At 42.6% G+C, this 19386-nt stretch overlaps 1 long non-coding RNA gene across 2 annotated transcripts in view; it reads left to right on the top strand.

Moving 5' to 3' along the window:
* Positions 1-19386, top strand: part of LOC117309185 (uncharacterized) — a 56005-nt gene that overhangs the window by 3162 nt on the left and 33457 nt on the right. Inside the window, exons 2-3 of one of the 2 annotated variants that reach the window (XR_004523450.2) lie at positions 32-942; positions 5895-5960. This is a non-coding gene — a long non-coding RNA (uncharacterized lncRNA). The other variant, XR_004523451.2, reaches the window with a different exon arrangement.

Here is a 19386-nt window from a genome sequence, read left to right as displayed (position 1 = left end):
AGCTGAGTTAGCATCTACCCTGTCTCTGCAGAGAACTTCTATTTGGCTAATGTGTGGACAACATTCAACTAAATCCTGCACCGGAGACCCAGACAAATGGACTCTGCCTGGGTTCCAGGATGTCTTCTTGGAGGAGGTGACGTTGGAGCAGGTGACAAGTAGCAGAGGCCTGAGAGAATCCGCCTTGTTCTGGGAAGAGGGTGCAGCATTGTGTCCGGGAAAGCCCAGCGATGAGGCTGGGGAAATAGGTCAGGACTCATTTGGGAAAGTACCTTGGCTTTGGGACTTTGTCCTATAACTCACTTTGGAGCTTGCGAACCAGCAAATTTCAAAGACAAAATTAGAGGTCAGACATAGGGTGGTCAACTTTTTATTCTGCCAGTTTGGACTTAAAGAAAAAAGAGAGGGAGAGAGAGAGAGAGACCATTTTGTTCATTCTAAAAGCATTTATTGAGTACCTACTGTGTATTAAGGAATGTTCTGGGGCAGGGTCTGAGTTTGTTTTTCCCACTTTTGTACCCTCAGAGTCGAGAGTCACGGAAAGCCCCTAATAGAAGGAATGAGTAAAGTTAAAGGCATTTGCTAGGGTAAGGTCAGTGTGGGAATAAGCTGCTGGGAATGAGGTCAAGGCGTGCGAGGCTGTAGATGAGCTTGGAGATAGAAGGGAATAAATTTGGAAGTCTTCGGTCTTTAGGTTATTATCAGTTTTAAAACTAATTCATTTTATTTTTATGGTTATTTCCTGTATTCTGGGGATTTCATAAATAAAGATGAAAAAGATTTCCCTGGTGAGTCTCTTTCTTCTTAGTTGCAGCAGGGGCAACCATGCCATGGGGATTTTCCTCTTAGGGACTCCGGAACCGGGAGACACTGCATTTTGTGGGTGAAAACGCCAGCGGTAGAGTGAAAGCTGTCACTTGCTGAACACTCATCATGACCCAGGTGCTGTCCAGAGCTCTGTCCACATATTAGCTCATTTAATTGTCATGACAGTAAAATGCAAAGTCCTTACTCTCATGATCCCGTCCCTGCCCCGCTCTCACACATTACCTCCCGCCACTCATATAACCTCCTGCCTCCTGCTTCCTGCCTTTTTCACTGCAGCCTGCTTCCCATTCTTCCTACACACCAAGCTCATGTCCACCCCCAGCCCTTTGCACCGGCCATCCCCTCTGCTGGGAAAGCTCTCTCTCCATCTTTGGACGGCTTCCTCTCCTTCATTCTCATGTCGGCTGGAGCGTGACCACCTTATGAGAAACAGCATCTCTTCTTCCACACCCCCAGCCCTCCAGCCCTCTACTCCTCTGCTTTACCCCTCTTCGTAGCAGTTCTCTCTTCTGACATCCTATTGTACATGTATCTGTTTTTTATGCAACTGCCCCACATGAATGTCAGCTCCATGAGGGCGGGAACTTTGTCTCACCGTCCTTTCCTCCTCACCCAGAGCAGTAGGAGCTCAATAAACATCAGGACCCTGAGTGATGGAAACAATCTGTCGAGGTAAAACTGCTATCATCCCATTTTACAGATGAGGAGTCTAAGGCACAGGGAGGTTAAGTCACTCAGTTGACAAACGGCAGAGATGGGATTCAGATCCAAGCAGCCCAGCTTAAAGATTGGACCAGGGGCCTGCAGGTTTCCCATATCATTTAGCTTTTGCTATAATAATGCTGTGTAACAAACCACCCCGACTCTCAGTAGCATTTATTTAGCTCACGAAGTTTGTGGTGGGCAGTTTCAGGCTGGGCTTGGCTGCATGGTTTTCCTGGGCTCAGCTGTGCTTACCCACATGTCCGGGGATCTGGTGTTGGCTGATCTAGCCTGGTCTTGGCTGGGGTGGCTGGGAGACTTGGTTTTGCTCCACATGTCTGTCCTTTCCAAGAGGCTAGCCCAGGCTTGTTCTCATGGAAGCAAAAGTACAGGTAAAAACGTACCAGGCCCCTCCATTAAGACGTAGGCTGGAGATTGGCACTCTGTCATTTCCAACTCATTCTGCTGGTGAAAGCAAGTCACACAGCCAACCCAGAGTCATATAACTACAAAGTTACATGGTCAAGAGCATGGACACAGGAAGGGGTGAGGAACTGGGGCCAAAATACAATCTACCATAGTTCCCATCCGCTGAAAGATCTTGGGCTCTGCTCCCCAGCAGGAGAGGTCAGAGGCCATTTGACAGAGGGTCCGAGGGAGCTCCCGTTTCATGCTTCTTTGAAGGAGACACTCAGGGTCAGGGTGGACAGGGTTTGTGTGGGGGGAAGGGAACGAAGTAGTAGAGAGTGGATGGGGGAAGAAGCTATTGTGTGTGCATTTCTCGTTTGGGTGTGGCTGCCTAGAGGAAGCTGGCTGGAAACTTGGAAGCCATCCACGTTATCTGGTTGAGGAGTGAGTGCTTTAGTTGATCATAGTCATGGCATTATCTGATTTGAGGTTTTTCATCTAAATGGATTAATTTAGATCTATCTATTTATCAATCGATTATACCTTGGCTATGTTTTTCTGAATTTTTGTCTTTGGCTCAGTGAAGCCTTGGTTTGTAAATAATGGTGCAGATGGGGGTTTCATGCATCCTAAGATCTTTTGAGTCATTTCAAAACCTTTCCTCCTAGTTCTTGTGTAAGCTTTGGGCTTTGCAAACCCGCCTTCCATGCTGCATGCCCTGCAGAAGCCACTTAATCATCACAATAGCTCTATATAGCCAGACTACGATTATTTCCATTTGACAAGCCAGGAAGATTTAGTGGTTTCCACAAGCCAGTTTCCCAGAACTTTTGCTGCTTGTAAAAATGATTGGACCCAGATGATTCTAGAACTTCCCTGGATACAAAAAGCGAGGCTGGCTACGCTGTCACCAGCAGAATAGAGACAGCTGTCCTGGCACAGGGGCATGAGGCAGGAATTCAGACACACTCCGGTTGCAGGAGGGGGGACCCCTTCCAGGGCTCTTGTCTAACACTCGGAAATGAACTGTCCAAGGAGACACATGTGCTGACAAAGCACGAGACTTTACTGGGAAGGGGCACCTGGGCGGAGAGCAGCAGGGTAAGGGAACCCAGGAGGACTGCTCTGCCACGTGGCTTGCAGTTTCGGGTTTGATGGTAATGGGATTAGTTTCCGGGTTCTCTCTGGCCAATCACTCTGACTATAAGTCCTTCCTGGTGGAGCTCGCATCGCTCAACCAAGATGGATTCAAGCGAGGACTCTGGGAGGCTGGTAGGACATATGGACTGGAGTCTCCTCTCTCCTTTTGACCTTTCCTGAATTCTTCCGGTTGGTGGTAGCGAGTGAGTTCCGCATTCCTTACCAGGACCTCCTGTTTAAGAAACTCATGCAAATGGTTACTGTGGTGCCTGGCCAGGGTGAGCAGTTTCAGTCAGTGGTTCCCGTAACACTCCCATCTCTCCAGCACCACAGGATGTAGAATGGCAGGACTGGTCTCTCTGCAGCTGTCATTCTTACAGTAACTGTGGGTGTGTGTTTTTCCTGGTTCCTGGTCTGGAGTAACCTTCATATCCTCAGGGCTCATAGGCTTTGAGAAGCTCAAGTCCGTAAGAACAGTGATCCTTTTACAGCTCACCTGGCAAACCCAAGCTCAGTCTTCCACATTTGGTCCCTCATGGTGCATTTGGAGTGTTAATTAATTTCCCCGTGTTTTACCAATCAGAACTCAATTTTTTTTTCTTTTTTAAAATGTATTTATTTTTGGCTGCGATGGGTCTATGTTGCTGCCCTCAGGCTTTCTCTAGTTGTGGCAAGTGGGGTCTACTCTTTGTTGCGGTGCGCGGGCTTCTCATTGCGGTGGCTTCTCTTGTTGTGGAGCACAGGCTCTAGGCTGCGGGCTTCAGTAGTTGTGGCACATGGGCTCAGTAGTTGTGGTGCACGGGCTCTAGAGCACAGGCTCAGTAGTTGTGGCGCATGAGCTTAGTTGCTCTGCGGCATGTGGGTTCTTCCTGGACCAGGGCTCGAACCTGTGTCTCCTGCATTGGCAGGCGGATTCTTAACCACTGTGCCACCAGGGAAGCCCAGAACTCAGATTTTTTGGTTCTTGATCTCAGAGCACTGAGAGACACAGGTATGTCCCAGCCACTCAGAGATACTATTCTGGCCCAGAGCAAAGAACCTGGTCTAAGTGTTGGGCTTTTGCAACGCTGAAGATGCTCCCAGCTCTCCCCACTCTTATCACTGCATCCCTAAGGGCTTCTTCAGCACTGACCATCGCACCAGGAACAAATGTCCCATCACCCAGCGTGGAGCTGGAAGGACTTTATCAGCCCCACACTCTGTCACCCTCAGCCTGTGCCCATCAGCCTCCTGGGAAGGCTGCCCATTTGTTGGGACAGCCCAATGATTAGAAAGTGCTTCCAGACAGGGCCTTGAGGCAGCTGGCCTCTTGCAGCTTGAGTCCTGAGGGTCCCACATTTCCCAGCTGCCTAGGGGCAATCTTGGCACCCCCAGGCTATACCCTACTCCTGGCTTTCTGTGTCTCTCACAGTGGAGCCGGACTGCTGGGATTCAAATTCTCGCTCTGCACTAGTAAGCATGCTTTAGCATCTTACTTAGACTTTTCTGTGCCTCAGTTTCCTCATCTGTAAAATGGGGCTAGTAAAAGCACTGCCTTCACAGTGTTGTTGTGAGGAAGAGGTGAGTGGACCCATGTAAAGTGCTTCAAACCCTGCTGTGGTCGGAAGCCCTCCATAGATACTGACTGTTGATACTTTAACTATTCATAATGCATCATACTCTGCCAGGCACATTGATACTCACTCCTTCACGCTGTGAAGGGGAAAGATTCAGGGCCCAAGGTGGCTGGGTGTGAAATGCTGAGTCTTTACTTATCCATTCTACTGTTTACAGGCATTTGGATTGCTTCCAAGTTTTGGCAACGACAAATATTGCTGCTAGGAACATTCTTGTAGAGGTCCTTTGGTGGACATACCTGTGCACTCCTGTTGAGTACCTAGGCTGGGCTGGAAGTGCAGGGTTAAAGGGTATGCATATGTTTAGCTAAATACTGAGAAACAATTTTCCACGGTGCTTGGATATACTTACTGAATTTTGAGAATTCAGTATTTGAACCATGAGATTGTATTTCCTGTTTGAATAAAGAAAATTCAGACGTACAACTGCAAACACCACCAAGTTGCCCAGACATTGCTTGAATTGAGTGTATCAGTTTCCAATTGCTGCTTGTAACAAATGACCGCAAACTTAGTGGCATAAAATAACACAGGCTTACTTACAGTTCTGGAGGTCAGAAATCTTAAATAGGTCTTACTGGGCTAAAATCAAAGGCCGTCTTCCTTAAAGAGGTTCTAGAAGAGAATCCACTCCTTGCCTTTTCCAGTTTCCAGAGGCTGCCTGTATTCCTTGGCTCCTGGCCCCGTCACTCTGATTTCCGCTTCTGTTGTCACATCTCCTTCTCTGACTCTGATCCTCCTGCCTCCCTCTTATAAGGACCTAGGTAGTCACACTGGACCTTTCCTGATAATCCAGGATAATCTTTCCATCTCAAGATCCTTAATTTAATCACACCTGCAAAATCCCTTTTGCTATGTAAGGTCACATAGTCACAGGTCCCAGGGATTAGGACATGACATTTTAGGGAGGGCATTATTCTGTCTCCCACACAGAGGCACACAAGTTTGGTACCTACAGAAAGATTCGTGAAACCCTCTGGGCCACAGATTTGGACCAGCACTGGCTGTGGTGGCTATGAGTGGGCCATCAGGTTCTGGAAGAGAACATAGAAACCAGAATGGCATCTCCAGTTTAGCCAAGCTCCCCATACCCAGTTGGTCTCTGAAGAAGTGGGATGCCAGGTCTTCCCTTATTGGTTACTGAGATTTCATCTCTTAATATTATTCAATTAATGACTTTGAGCTCTTCCTTTTTGCCAGGTAATGTTCTAAGAGCTTCATGAAGACTAACTCATTTCACACGAACAGAAACAACCACACCACAAGGTATGTAGTACTATTATTTCCACTGTGTAAATGAGGATACTGGGGCACAGAGAAGTTAAGAAACATTCCCAAGGTCACACAGCTAGGAAATGACAGAGCTGGGATTCAAAACCTAGCTTTGAAAGGGCTACAGTCCTCTGTAGTGAGGCCGGCATCATTATTCAGCATTCCCACCCTAGGCCCATGCTGTCCTTTCCTGGAGCACACAACCCTCCACCACCAGTGATATTTCTAAGTGGGCAATGTCATCTTCAGCTGGTTTTCCCTCCCAGAGACTTGGTCAGAGAGGCTTGAGGGAGGAGAGAGAGCCACCTAGTGGTGAGAGTGGGAATCTAAGAACCTGGGCCCAGTTCTCCATGTGTGTACTCCACCTGACCAGTCCTGCATTCTGGCATTTCTTGTCTTGAAAGTACCAGCATACTAGTCATTTATTCTATTCTATTTATTTAAAAATTAAAAAATTTAAACTTTTTATTGCAGTATAACTTAGAGTACAAAGTGTTCAGCTTGATGCATTTCTATTTGTATACATATGTGTTCGTTCATGTCACTGCCACCTAGGTCCAGATATAGAACATTCTAATCATTCCAGAAGGTTTCCTTGTGCCCTCTTCCAGTCAGTACCACCCAGGGGTGACCACTTTCTGATTTCTCTCACCGTGAGTTGATACTTACATAAAAGGAATCATTCAATGATGTACGCTTTTGTCTTCTTTCACTCAACATTGTGTTGTGAGATTCAGTCATGTTGTTGCACGTAGCAGTATTGTTATTTTTTTAATTGCTGTGAAGGGAATTCCCTGGTGGTGGTTAGGACTCGGCGCTTTCAGTGCTGTGGCCCGGGTTCGATCCCTGGTCGGGGGAACTAAGATCCCGTGAGCGGCACGGTGCAGCCAAAACAAATATATTGCTGTGAAGCATTTCGTCTTATGACGTACCACACTTATTTACACTTATTTATGACGTGGGTTTTTTCCAGTTTTTAGCTATTATGAATAGAGCATCCTTGTCTATGGAGATATGCACTCATTTTTCTTGGGTATATACCCAGATGTGGAATTAACGAGGTCATAGGGCAAACGTATGTTAGTCTCAGTAGGTACTGCCAAACATTTTTTTCAAAGTGGGTACTGGTATTTTTCAACTCCACCATATAATTTTTTTTTTTTTTTTTGCTGAGCCATGCGGCATGCAGGATCTTAGTTTCCTGGACCAGGGATAGAACCAGTGCCCCCTGCAGTGGAAGTGCTGAGTCTTAACCCCTGGACCGCCAGGGAAGTCTCCTATTATTTCTGTCTTTTAAAATGAGTCAGGAATCTGAGTCATTTGTCTTGAGACATGCTGAGAAAATCAAAACACTGCATTCAAAGTTTGTCTTGAACAAAGTTTGCTCATTTCTGACTAGTTCCTTCCCTTGTCTGGAAAGCTGCCACGGTAATTTATTGGTGTTTTAGTTTGCATTTCCGGGGTTCCCAGGGAGGGAAATTGAGCATCTTTTCCAATCTGCTGGCACACTAGATCATTTATGGGTAATGCCATTGTCTGAAGACCTGGGTCCACCACTGGGGGCCACCACCCCAGAGGCACCCTTCACAGTGTTCTGCTCCACGGTGCGTCATTTCCATGCACCGCTGTAGACTGCAGTGCTAAGGCCCTGCCTCTCTTCCGCTAGGATAATTTTTTAAAAATTCAAACTTGCTTTCCCAAGTATCCCATCTGGATTTAGCACCTAAATTTGAACACTGGAGGAATCGTGAAGTGGCCGAGGACACCGTAGGGAAGACAATAGTGACCAAAGTCATTGGATAAATATTTACTGAGCACCTATTCTGTTCCAGGCACTGTTCCAGTCACTCGGGCTACTGCAGGGACAGAATAGACAGAAATCCCTGCTCATGTGGGACTTGTTTTCTAAGGAGGGAGACACTAAATACTGTAAAGTTTGACATATGATGGCGATGAGTGCAAAGGAGAGAAAACAGGTGGGGAAGAGGGAGTGCCTGGGTTGGGGAAGATGGTTCAGTTTTATATAGGGTGGTCAGCGAAGGTCTCCTTGAGAAGGGGACATTTGTGTGAAGACCTGAAGAAGGCATCAGAAGGAACAGCAAGTGCAAAGGTCCTGAGGTAGGAGTGTGCCTGGTGCCTTAGCAGAACAGAAAGGTCAATGTGGCTGGAGTAGACGGGGTAGAGGGGCCCAAGGCATGTGTCTTAGGGGAAGGGGTCAGAGAGAAAGGGGTTGGTATAGAGACTGTAGGACCTTGTAGACCGTTGTAAGAACTTTGACCTTGACTCTTAGCCTTTTTTTTTTTTTTTTTTTTTGCCTCGCTGCGCAGCTTGGGGGATCTTAGTTCCCCGACCAGGGATAGAACCTGGGCTCCAGCAGTGAATGTGCCAAGGCCTCACCCCTGGACCACCAGGGAATTCCCTAGACTTATTTTTAAAAAGGATCTCTCTGGCTGCTGTGTTGAGAATAAAAGGGGATTGGGGAAGAGCAAAGGTTGAAACGTAGAGACCATTGCAATAACCAAGGCAGGAAAATGTGGTGGCTTGGACCAGGGAAGTAGCAGTGGAGGTCATGAGAAATGGTCAGATTCTAGAGGAAATTTGAAGGTTCGATATGCTAATAGGGTAGGAGAGGAAGATCAAGCATAGCTCCAATGATGTGGTTTGAGTAGCACACTTAAAAAAAATCTTGCGGGGCTTCCCTGGTGGCGCAGTGGTTGGGAGTCCGCCTGCCGATGCAGGGGGCGCGGGTTCGTGCCCCGGTCCGGTAGGATCCCACGTGCCGTGGAGCGGCTGGGCCCGTGAGCCATGGCCGCTGAGCCTGCGCGTCCGGAGCCTTGCTCCACAACGGGAGGGGCCACGACAGTGAGAGGCCCGCGTACCGCAAAAAACCCCAAAAAAACAAAAAAAAACTCTTGGGGACTTACCTGGTGGCACAGGGAACAATCCACCTGGTTGAGAATCCGCTAGCCAATGCGGGGGACATGTGTTCGAGCCCTGGCCCAAGAAGATCCCACATGCCGCGGAGCAACTAAGCCCGTGCGCCACAACTACTGAGCCCGCGCACCTAGAGCCCGTGCTCCGCAGCAAGAGAAGCCACTGCCATGAGTAACTCGCGCACCACGACGAAGAGCAGCCCCCGCTCACCGCAACTAGAGAAAGCCTGTGCGCAGCAACAAAGACCCAACGCAGCCAAAAATAAATAAATAAAATAAATAAATTTATTTAAAAAAAAAAAGTAACTCTCAACTTAAAAAAAAATCTTTTATTTTGGACGATTTCAAACATATACATAAGTAGACAAAAATAGTATAGGAAACCCTATGTAGCTACCAATGAGCTTCAACAATTTTCAACTTATGGTCGATGTTATTTCTTCTATGCCCCCACCTCTCTCCATCCCATATTACATTGAAGCAAATCTCAGACTTTGTTTCATGAAATTTGTAAGTCCTTCAGTATATTTCTTCAAAAATATGTCCCCCCCTTTTTTTTGTTTTTTTAAATTGAAGTATAGTTGTATATTTTTGTTTTTTTAAATTGAAGTATAGTTACAATGTGTTAATTTCTGCTGTACAGCAAAGTGATTCAGTTGTGTATATATATATATATATATATGTATATATATATATATGCATGTTATTTTTTATATTCTTTTACATTGTGGTTTATCACAGGATATTGAATATAGTTCCCTGTGCTATACAGTAGGACCTTGTTGTTTATCCATCCTGTATATAATAGTTGCATCTGCTAATCCCAAACTCCTAATCCATCCCTTCCCAAACCCCCTCCCCCTTAGCACCTACACGTCTGTTCTCTGTGTCTGTGAGTCTGTTTCTGTTTCATAGATAGGTTCATTTGTGTCATATTTTAGATTCCACATGTAAGTGACATCACATGCTATTTGTATTTCTCTTTCTGACTTACTTCACTTAGTATGATGATCTCTAGGTCCATCTATGTTGCTGTAAATGACATTATTTCATTCTTTTTTATGGCTAATATTCCATTGTGTATATATACACCACATCTTCTTTATCCATTCATCTGTCAATGGACAGTTAGGTTTCTTCCATGTCTTGGCTATTGTAAATAGTGCTGCTATGAATTTTGGGGTGCATGTATCTTTTTGAATTACAGTTTTGTCCAGATATGTTAAGCCCCCCTTTTAAATAAACATGCCAGAAAAATATTATTATACCTGTTAACAGTTGGCTCTCACAAAGACCACAGAATGTCAGTAGTGCCACAAAGGGGAAAATTAAGTAAGGCTACTTGAGATGGATTTTTCTGTGGCCTCTCCCGTTGCGGAGCACAGGCTCCGGACGCGCAGGCTCAACGGCCATGGCTCATGGGCCCAGCTGCTCTGCGGCATGTGGGATCTTCCCGGACCGGGGCACGAACCCATGTCCCCTGCATCGGCAGGCGGACTCTCAACCACTGCGCCACCAAGGAAGCCCGAGATGGATTTTTCAAAGCAAGGAACTGGATAAGATTAAGCAACGATTATGGCACAATAATGTAGGGTTGGTGAACACAACGAAACGATAGTCTTCAAACAAGCCTTGATAAGCAAACTGTAGTGTAATAAGTGAGTTCTTTGCCTACGTGAGCAATCTGTAATCCTGAAAGGGGAGCTGTTTGCCCAGGTGAATAAACTGTTTGCTTAGATAAATTGGTTCGCATGCATTTCCGGGGGTAACTAATGAATTATTTATTTTTTTTCAGACTTATCCTTCTAGGCAAGACTTTCTTGGAACAAACCATTAAGTCATGTTGAAATGCATGGTTTCAGTTCTCATGTCTAATAGAATTTAAAATACCTCGTATGGTTAAATAGCCAATCAATGAACAGATTTCCTTACCTGTCTCATAAAAATATCTTTTCTTGTCTTTTCAAGTCAGGATCCAAGTGAGGTTTACACATTGCACTTGATTTTGTGTGTTTAAGTCTCTTTTAAGCTGTAGCTTCCTTCCTGTCTCTTTTTATTCCACTAAAATGAACTTTTGACAAAGCTAGGTCACTGTCTTTCAGAGTTCCTGCAGTCTGGATTTCACTGATCGTATCCCTGTGGTGTCATTTAACATGCTCCTTTGCCCCACAAATTCCCTTTTACTTTGTAGTTAGAACTACCGATCTAAGCTGTTCAGCCTAAATAACTATGGCAAACAGTGGGAAGCTGGCAGAGTAAGAAGCACTAGGAATCTGTCTCCCCACCTGGACAACAGTTGCACTGGCAGTGTCTGTCTGATATAACTGTTTTGGAACTCTGGAGTCTGTTGAAGGCTTAACAACTTCCAGAGGAAAGCTTGATGGTAAATTGCGGTTCATTTCAGTCAATCTCATCTCTCAGCACAGTAGCAGCTACCCATCCAACACCCCCAGCCGTGTGACAGGCTGCTATGTTGTGTTCCAGGAGCAATTTGCATGCAGCTTGTGGGAGCTAGAGGGCAGCAAGGACCCTGTCCTCCAAATGTCGGGGATCTGTGCTCTGATCACTGATGGCCGCTTTTTTTTTTTCGGTACGCGGGCCTCTCACTGTTATGGCCTCTCTCGTTGCGGAGCACAGGCTCCGGACGCGCAGGCTCAGCGGCCATGGCTCACGGGCCCAGCCGCTCCGCGGCATGTGGGATCTTCCCGGACCGGAGCACGAACCCGTGTCCCCTGCCGGACTCTCAACCACTGCGCCACCAGGGAAGCCCTGATTGCCGCCTTTGATCGCAGACAAAGAGGTGGGCAGCTGAGGTTGTTGCACCTTCCCCCATTGTTGTGAGCCCCTCTCTCTCCAGCTAAACTGACTTCCAGGCGACTTACCTGGGTGGTACCTTTTCTCCCCCGTTCATTTTTACTTTTTCCTCTTTTGAGAGCCAGACATTAAAAACAAGGACATTGAAAAACAACTACACATATGGGGAAAATTAGGAAGCAACAGTGCATATCCAAGAAGAGGCTCAGAAAAGACCTGAGAAGAACTTAAGTTTACACCTCAGGCTGATCCTCTGCACAGAGACAGCCCACAACAATCAAAACAACAACAACAACCTGAAACTTCCATGAAAACAATAAAAACAACAAACCCTGGGGGAGGGGAAGAATCTGACGTCCAGAATTACCACTTCCTTAGATTCAAATGTCCAGTGTTCAACGAAAAAAAAATCACAAGGCATACAAAGAAACAGGAAAGTATGGCCATTCAAAGGAAAAAAAAATTAACAGAAACTGTCCTTGAAAAAGACCTAATGGCAGATATATTAGACAAAGACTTTAGAACAACTGTCTTAAAATTCTCAAAGAACTAAAGGAAGATATGGAGAAAGTCAAGAAGACAATGTGTGAACAAAATGAAAATATCAATAAAGGGATAGAAAACCTAAAAAGAAACCAAAAAGAAATTCTGGAGCTGAAAGGTACAATAACTGAAGTGAAAAATTCAGTTGAGGGTTTCGAAGGCAGACTTGAGCAGGCAAAAGAAAGAATTGGTGGGCTTGAATATAAATAATGGAAATTATCACGTATGAGATACAGAAAAAAAGATTGAAGAAGTGAGCACAACCTAAGGGTCCTGTGGGATACCATCAAGGAAACCAACACACGAATCATGGGTGTCCTAGAAAACGGAGAGAGAGAGAGAGCACAGTGAGAGAATATTTGAAGAAATAATGGTTGAAAAATCCCCAAATTTCATGAAAGACATGAATATAAATATACAGAAAGTTCAACAAACTCCAGGTAACATGAACTCAGAAAGAGCCGCCCTGAGACACATTATAATCAAACTTTCAAAAGACAAAGAGAGAATCTTGAAAGCAGCAAGAGAGAAGCAAATCATCACATACAAAGGATGCTCAATAAGATATCCAGAAAATTACTCATCAGAAACTTTGGAGGCCAGAAGACAGAGGGTCAAAGGGCTGAAAGGAAAAAAACCTGTCAACTAAGAATTCTATACCCAGCAAAATTGTCCTTCAAAAGTGAGGGAGAAGTTAAGACATTCCCACATAAATGAAAGCTGAGGGAGTTCCTGACTACTAGACCTGCCTTGCAAGAAATGCTCAAGTGAGTCCTGCAGAGTAGAATTAAGACACTAGATAGTAACTTGAAGCTGTATGGAGAAATAAAGATCGCAATAAAGGTAAATACATGGGCAATTATAAAAGCTAGTATTGTAACAATGGTTTGTAACTGTGCTTTTCGTTTTCTACATGATTTAAGGAACTAGTACATTTAAAGAGAAAAACCCCAATTATTAGTAAAAGCTAGTATAACTGTAACTTTGGTTTGTAACTCTAAGTCTTGTTTTCTACCTTATTGAAGAGACTAATGCATTACAAATAATTATTCGTTTATTTAGGGGGCACACAATATTTAAAAATGTAATATTGTGACATTAATAACCTAAAGGGGGTGGGGATGGAGCTGTCAACGCACAGAGTTTTGTGTGTTATTGAAGATAAGGTGGTATAAATGCAAATTAGAGTGTTATAACTTTAGGGAGTTAAATGTAATCCCATGGTAACCACAAAGAAAACAGCTATGGAATATACACAAAAGGAAATGTGAAAGGAATTTAAACATTTTACTACAAAAAATCAACTAAACACAAAAGAGGACAGTAATGCAGGAAATGAGGGACAAAAAAGCTAAAGAGCATACAGAAAACAAATAACACAATGACGGAAGCATGTCCCTCCTTATCAGTAATTACTTTAATTGTAAATGATTAAACTCTCCAATCAAAAGATAGAGATTGGTAGAATGGGTAAAAATATATGATCCAACTGTACGCTGTCTACAAGACACTCACTTGAGATCCAAAGACACAAACAGCTTGACAGTGAAAGGATGGAAAAAGATATTTCATGCAAACACTAAACAAAAGGGAGTGGGGTGGCTATATGGTATCAGACAAAATAGACTTTAAATCAAAAGTTTGTAAGAGACAAAGAAGGACATTATATATTAATAAACGGTTTACTACAGCAAGAAGATATAAAATTATAACATATGCACACCTAATGACCAACTATCAAAATATATAAAGCAAAAACTGAAATTGAAAGGAGAAATAGTAATAGTTGGAGATTTCAGTACTCCATTCATGCTAATGGATAGAACAACTAGACAGTGGATAAGTAAGGAAATAGAGGACTTAACACACAAAAACAACTAACTCTAACAGACGTATACAGAAGGCTCTACCCAACAACAATAGAATACACATTATTCTCAAGTGTACATGGGACATTTTCCAGGATAGACCATAAGTTAGGTGGCAAATGAAGTCTCAACAGATTTAAAAGATACGTACAAAGTATTTATCTTATCTGACCATAATGGGATGAAGTTAGAAATTAATCACAAAAGGAAAACTGGAAAATTCACCAAGTTGTGGAAATTAAACAACACTTTTTTTTTTTTCAACACTTTTAAACAAGCAATAAATCGAAGAAGAAATCATGGGGAAAATTAGAAGTAGTGGAAGCAATGCTAAGGGGGAAATTTATAGCTATAAATGCTTACATTAAAAAATAAGAAAGATACTAAATCAACAATCGAACTTTACAACTTAAGGAACTAGAAAAAGAAGAGCAGACAAGCCCAAAGCTAACAGAAGGAAGGAAATAATAAATATTAGAGCAGAGATAAACAAAATAGAGAATAGAAAACAGTAGAGAAGACCAGTGAAACCAAAAGTTGGTTCTTCTAAAAGGTCAACAAAATTAACAAACCTTTACCTATATGGACTAAGAAAAAAGAGACTTAATTTATTAAAATCAGAAATGAAACTGGGGGTATTACTACCGATTCTACAGAAAGGATTATAGGAGAGGATTGTGAATAACTGTACTCTAACAAATTGGGTAACCTAGATGAAACGGACAAATTCCTATAAACACAAAACCTACCAAGACTAAATCATAAAGAAATAGAAAATTTGAAAAGACCTGTAACTAGTAAAGAGATTGAATCAGCAATAAGAAAAATCTCTCAACAAAGAAAACCCTTGACCTGATGGCTTCACTGGTCAATTCTACCAAACATTTAAAAAAGAACTAATACCAATTCTTCTCAAACTTTTACTAAAAAATTGAGGAGGAGGGAACACTTTCTAACACATTCTGTGAGACCAGCATTAATCAGATACCAAAGCCAGACAAAGATACTATAAGAAAAGAAGACTACAGGCCAATATCCTTATGAACATTGATTCAAAAATCCTCAAGAAAATGCTAGCAACATAATTTATCAGCATATTAAAAGGACTATAAACCAAGGCCAAGTACGAGATTTATTCCTAGAACGTAAGGATGGTTCACCAAATGAAAGTCAATCAATGTAATATATCACATCAACAGAATGAAAGAAAAAAAAACACACACATGATCATCTTAATTAATGCAGGAAAAGCATTTGACAGAATTCAACATCCTTTCATGATAAAACACTCAACAAACTAGGAATAGAAGGAAACTACCTCAACATAATTAAAGTCATATATGAAAAATCCACAGTGCCATAGTCAATGGTGAAAGACTGAAAGCATTTCCTGTAAGATCAGGAACAAGGCAAGAATGTCTGTTTTCACTGCTTCTATTCAATATGGTACTAGGGAAGTTCTAGCAGACCAGTTAGGCAAGAAAAAGAAATGAAAGACATCCAAATTGGAAAGGAAGAAGTAAAATTATCTCTATTTGCATATATGATCTTGTATGTAGAACACCCTAAAGATTACACACACAAAAAAAAAACCTTTCAAAAAAAAAAAAAAACTTTCAGAGCTAACAAATGAATTCAGCAAAGTAGCAGGATACAAATTCAACACACAAAAATCAGTTTCATTTCAATACGCGAACATTGAACAATCTGAAAAGGAAATTACAAAAACAATTCTATTTATAATAGCATCAAAAAGAATAAAATACTTAGGAATTAACCAAGAAAGTGAAGGATTTGTACAATGAAAATAACAGAACATCGCTGAAAGAAATTAAAGAATGCTCTTGGCATTCCTTGCCTTATAGCTGCACCACTCCAATCTCTGCCTCCATCTTCACATGGCTTTCTTCTGTGTGTGTGTGTGTGTGTGTGTGTGTGTGTGTGTGTGTGTGTGTCCTCTCCTCCCCTTATAAAGATACCAGTCATTGGATTTAGGGCCCACTGTAATATTCAGTATGACCTTATCTTAACCGATTATGTCTGCAAAGAACTTATTTCCAAATAAGGTCACATTTTGAGGTTCTGAGTAGAAAAGAATTTGGGGGGGACACTATTCAACCCCACACAGCTACCTTGAGCAACTACTAAAATCAAACTCATTTATGAATCCCTCCAGAATCACAACTTGGACTATTTGAAAGAGAGAGAGAGAGAATGCTTTTCACTGATGGGAAATATTTCTTTATGCAATAACTTTCGGTGTTCTTTCATCTGAGAGGAAAATTCCTCTCTTCTCTTACCTAAGTGCTTCTGTCACTCAACTCCTTCCCATCCTCCAAAGCTTGACAGAGTGTTTATCTCTGGCTTTGATAACGGTGCAACTCACAGGACTTTATATTTGTTTCAAGAACATAGGGCAAGGGCTGTGGAGAAGTATTTCTCTGAGGCCTGACTGGTGTTAGACACAAGAACTGATGCTTAGGGTTTTGGATTGTCCTGAACCATTGCCGAGTGCCAGATCTGTGTGTGTGTGTGTGTGTGTGTGTGTGTGTGTGTGTGTGTGATGTGTGTGACACTCTAAAATGTGCCCTCTTGCCTAAGTCTTGCCCCAGAAAATTGTGAATGCTATTCTAAATTTAAAAAGCTAAAGAGGCGGGGCTTCCCTGGTGGCGCAGTCGTTGAGAATCCGCCTGCCGATGCAGGGGACACGGGTTCGTGCCCCGGTCCGGGAAGATCCCACATGCCGCGGAGCGGCTGGGCCCGTGAGCCATGGCCGCTGAGCCTGCGCGTCCGGAGCCTGTGCTCCGCAATGGGAGAGGCCACAACAGTGAGAGGCCCGTGTACTGCAAAAAAAAAAAGCTAAAGCGGCATAACAACCAAATGCAGTGCATGGACCTAGATTGCCTTTTAGTTAAAACACAAATAAGCTTCAGAAGACATTCTTGGAACATTTGGGAATGTTCAAACAAAGATATATATTCAATGATATTATGAAACTATTGTTAACTTTTTGTTCTTTTTTAATTTGATGATTATGATAATTTTGTCCTCTCTTGCCATTTTATTTTTATAATGCTTATTGAAAGTAGTTTCTGCTACCAGGGATGGAAAACTTATTGCAAGTAACAGCCGTATTGTTTTTAAAGTAATGAAAGTGAGATGTACATTTTAATGAAACGTGTAGAGATTTGGGTTTCCAGAGACTTAATTTTCTTATATGTGATAATGGTATTGTGTCTCTATAGAAGATTGTCCTTATTCTTGGAAGATGCATGTTGAAATGTGTAGGGGTGAAAAGTCATGATGTCTAAATTTACTTTCAAGGATTCAACCACAGTACGAGTGGCAGGGTGGGGAGGAAGAGAGAGCAAGCAAATATGGCAAAAAGTTAATAATTGTTTGACCTGGGTGGGGAGTATATGGGTATGTGTTGTTCTATTCATTAAACTTTTCTATGTGTATGGAATTTTTTTTTGGCATGCAGCTTGTGGGACCTTAGTTCCCCAATCAGGGATTGAACTCGGGCTGTGAACCTAAAACTGCTCTGAAGAAAATAAAGTCTATTAAAAATTTTAAGGGGAAAAGTAGCAAAAGAGTTAGAAGTTTTGAGGACTTGATGAGTTCTCAGAGAGTGAATAGAGTTTTGATTGGAATGACCAATCACCGTTTATGAGATGAGCCCAGGTGGGCACCATACACCTCCTGATTTTATGTAGTGGGCACTGATGCCTGCCCTCCCAGGCCTGAGGATGGGGGTTGAGGCGGGAAACGTCCCTCACACATTAATAATAGAGAAGAAACACCTTGAGAACGTAAAGGTTTGTGCTTTTAGAATTTGTTAAAATGTGTTGTACATCGTTACTGAACTTGGATTTGGGTCTGCTCACCCGATGCACAGCAAAGCCAATGTACTGACACCAGGTTGTGGTGAAGGAAAGTACAGTGTTTATTTGCAGGGCACCAAGCAAGGAGAATGGGCAGCTAGTGCTCAAAAGACCCGAACTCCCTGATGATTTTCAGGCAAGGTTTGATTTTTTTTTTTTTAATTTTTAAATTTTTAAATTTTTTATTTTATTGAAGTATAGTTGATTTACAATGTTAATGTTAACTTCTTCTGTACAGCAAAGTGACTCAGTTATACATACATACATGCATATAATATTAGATATTCATTTCCATTATGGTTTGTCACAGAATACTGAATATAGTTCCCTGTGCTATACAGTAGGACCCTGTTGTTTATCCATCCTATATATAATAGTTTGCATCTGCTAATCCCAACTCCTAATCCATCCCTTCCCAAACCCCCTCCCCCTTAGCAACCAGAAGTCTGTTCTTTATATCTGTGAGTCTGTTCCTGTTTCCTAGATATGTTGATTTGTATCTTATTTTAGATTCCACATATAAGTGATATCATATGGTATTTGTCTTTCTCTTTCTGACTTCACTTAGTACGATAATCTCTAGGTCCATCCACATTGCTGCAAATGGCATTATTTCATTCTTTTTAATGGCTGAGTAGTATTCCATTGTGTGTATATATATATATATATATATATATATATACACACCACATCTTCTTTATCTGTTCAACTTTGATGGACATTTAGGTTGTTTCCATGTCTTGGCTATTGTAAATAGTGCTGCTATAAACATACGGGTGCATGTATCTTTTCAAATTATAGTTTCTTCTGGGTATATGCCCAGGAGTGGGATTGATGGATCATATGGCAACTCTATTTTTAGTTTTTTAAGGAACCTCCATACTGTTTTCCATAGTGGCTGCAACAATTTACGTTCCCACCAACAGTGTAAAAGGGTTCCCTTCTCTCCACACCCTCTCCAGCATTTGCTATTCGTAGACTTTCTAATGATGGCCATTCTGACTGGCGTGAGGTGGTACCTCATTGTAGTTTTGATTAGGCAAGGGTTTTTAAAGGCAACTTTAGGGTTGTGGGTTGCAGGGTGCCTGCTCAGCTGGTGGACATTCTTCTGATTGGTTGGTAGTGAGGTAACAGGATATTTGGGGCATCAACATCATCAACCTTCTGGTCTCAATTAGTCTGGGGTCCATGTGCTTCTAGTTAGCAGTTTCCATCTGGTGAAAGTCTGGTTTCTGTAAAAAAAACCAATAATATGCATCAGACATTGTTATCTGTGTCCTTTAGGGGGGAACTAAAACTCCTGTGACTCTGCTATATGGCTGACCTACTGTTTAAATTGTTACCAGGTTCCTGGCCCAACAGTTTTTCTTTGTTACTA

Source organism: Tursiops truncatus, chromosome 19 (assembly GCF_011762595.2).
Source record: "Tursiops truncatus isolate mTurTru1 chromosome 19, mTurTru1.mat.Y, whole genome shotgun sequence".
Lineage (NCBI taxonomy): Eukaryota > Metazoa > Chordata > Mammalia > Artiodactyla > Delphinidae > Tursiops > Tursiops truncatus.
Note: the sequence above shows the minus strand (reverse complement) of the source record. Positions and strands in the feature narration are given on the sequence as shown.